Source organism: Balaenoptera musculus, chromosome 20 (genome assembly GCF_009873245.2).
Source record: "Balaenoptera musculus isolate JJ_BM4_2016_0621 chromosome 20, mBalMus1.pri.v3, whole genome shotgun sequence".
Classification (NCBI taxonomy): Eukaryota; Metazoa; Chordata; class Mammalia; order Artiodactyla; family Balaenopteridae; genus Balaenoptera; species Balaenoptera musculus.
In genome coordinates this window covers 49,373,180-49,375,715 of record NC_045804.1, presented here as the reverse complement: position 1 = coordinate 49,375,715, position 2,536 = coordinate 49,373,180, and the positions used below count along the sequence as shown (strand labels likewise).

The 2,536-nt window shown below is 39.7% G+C and overlaps 1 non-coding gene across 1 annotated transcript; it reads right to left on the bottom strand.

The window, feature by feature from the left end:
• Positions 1-1,048: 1,048 nt before the first annotated feature.
• TRNAK-UUU lies at positions 1,049-1,121 on the bottom strand. The gene has a single exon. It is a non-coding gene; the product is annotated as a tRNA-Lys (tRNA).
• Between the last annotated feature and the right edge of the window lie 1,415 nt (positions 1,122-2,536).

The window sequence follows — 2,536 nt, the reverse complement described above, 5'->3', positions numbered from 1 at the left end:
TTAAATATGGAGCTTGTAGCAACTTCTTGATTTTTCAGTTTTAGGCACTAAGGTTTCCTTCTGTAGATGACAATGATTTTCCTCTGTCACCACCCCCGCCCCCGGCCACCCCATTCCCTCTCCTCCCAGGAGATGGTAATGGTTTTGGTGAGATCACCCTGCAATGTTCACATTATGATGCCTCTGTAAGTCCCTAGACAGCAGGATCATCTAATCTCTTAGGTTACTTTTCCTTTCTTGCCCAGTCTTCCACGCAGTTCATTATTGTCTTGGCTTTTTCATTTCATTGATTTTCTATGGACTTATCACCAACCCAACACCAAACTCTCTGCCAATTGTCTAAGTCTCTTCTCAAGGTGTTCAGACATACCGGGAATTCTGTAATTTCCATTTCTTTGACCAGTTCTGGTCTGAGCTGTGCGTCCTCTCAGCCTGCGGCTTGGTTGTTATCTGGGACCTCCTGGCCCAGCATCCTGGACATTCCCTCTGCCTTTCTCCCCTGTTGGAGCTCCTGTTTCCTCTGTTTCATGTTTCTCTTTCTCTGTTTACTCCCCTTGTTTGCTGAAACACATCTCCAGTGTCTTCATGAGAAATACACCTGGGTGGTAGATTTATTTTTGACATCTTACATGTCTGAAAGTACTTTTATTTAATCTTTACACATAATAGATAGCTTGGCTGGGTAAAGACTTACAAGTTGGAAATCATTTCCTTCAGAATATTAAAGGCATCGCTTCCTTGTTGTCTAGTTTTCCAGTGTTGCTGTTAAGTTTTAAGCCATTCTACTTCTTGATCCTTCGTATGAAATCTGGAAGCTTGTGGAAACTTCCTCTTGTTCCCAGTGCTCTGATGCTTTGGGACCATGTGCCTTCGTATGGGCTTATTTTATCCACATTGTTGGGCACCTGATGGCCCCTTTCAACTTGAGTCCTGCAGTTTTGAAAATTTTTATTCAGTTTTTCCTTTCATGATTTTCTCTCTTCCCACCCCACTTCTGAAACTCCTACCTTTTTTTTTTTTTTTTGCCACGTGGTTTGTGGGATCTTAGTTCCCTGACCAGGGATTGAACCGGAGCCCTCCACAGTAAAAGTGCAGAGTCCTAACCACTGGACCACCAGGGAATTCCCTGAAACTCCTATTGTGTGCGTGTTGGACCTTTTGGACTTGTCCTCCAAGATCTTATATTTTTTTCTCCTATTTTCCTCACATCTTTGTCTTTTGTTTTACTTTCTGGAAGATTTCACTCAACTTTATTTTCTGCCTTTCTATCTTCATTTCTGCATAATTTTAGCTTTCAAGAGCTATTTGTTATTTTTTTTGTTTCATTCCTTTTTTGATGACAATCTTCTCCTCCCTGCTATGATTGATAGCTTTTTCCTCCCCTCCTTGCATGTTTTCTGCTTCCTCCAAGTTGCTTTTGCCCCCATGTTTGTTTAAGTTTCTGCCTTTCACATCAAAGTTTTCTTCAACTATCTGGGGGCCTTGGTTGTGGCGTGTATTTAAAATCTGACTAGAAGCTATGCTTGCGGGGGAGCTAGTAGATTATAGGCTTTACTGCAGTGGTCTTTGGGGACCCCCCCAATGTTAGCATTTTTAGGTTTTTTCTTTTGGGATTGTCAGATGACCTAGTGAAGGTCTTCCCCTGTCCTGCTTGACTTTCTGGGAGCTGAGGGAGGGAAGAGGCTGGCAGTGGGGCAACATCAAACATGTGAACTTTTACTAACCCCCTCTGCTCTCAATTGTTCTTGGTGTTCTCCAGTCCCTATGCTTTTTTGTTTCCCCAGAGAATAGACCTTCCAGAGGCTAAGCCTTCAGTCCTTCAGTGGGAGTGAAGAAAGGGTCTTGGGATCCAGCTATTACTACTTCAATAGACTTTCAACCAATGGCATTGTTTTAGTCACATTTTAACCCCCATTTCCAGGGGCACAGGGTAGTAGTGGTGGGTGGTCTGAGATGTAAACCAGGTTACTTGTTAGCTTTCCTTACTCCTAATTGAGAATTCAGATTTCTTAGTTATAACTCCTCCAACTTCTTTCCAGCTTCCAACATTTTGTTGCAACTGTATCCTTTCACTTAAAAAAACAAAACCAAAAAACCTTATGGGCTTATCCCTTAAAAGAAAATAATTTTATTGCTCTTTTAGTGGGGTTTGAGATAGAACAGAACAAAGGTATGTGTTTCATCCACCATCTTTCATGGGAAGTTTCTTTTTAAAGTCACAAATAATACATGTTCACTGTAGAAATACTAGAAAATAAAGTTAAGAAAAAAAGAAGAAAATATAATCAGAATAATAATGCCTTTACTCCAGGAGGACCAATGTTAATATTGTAGGGGTAGATCCTTCCATTTTTTCACATATATCAATTATATATAAATATATTATGCATATATACAATGATTAGGAATCAATAAACATGTTTTTTTAACTTGTTTCCTCACTTACCAATATATCATGAACACCTTTCCAAGTCACTAAATATATTTCTAAAATTATTTTAATGGTTTATAATATTTCACCAAATATCTCATAATG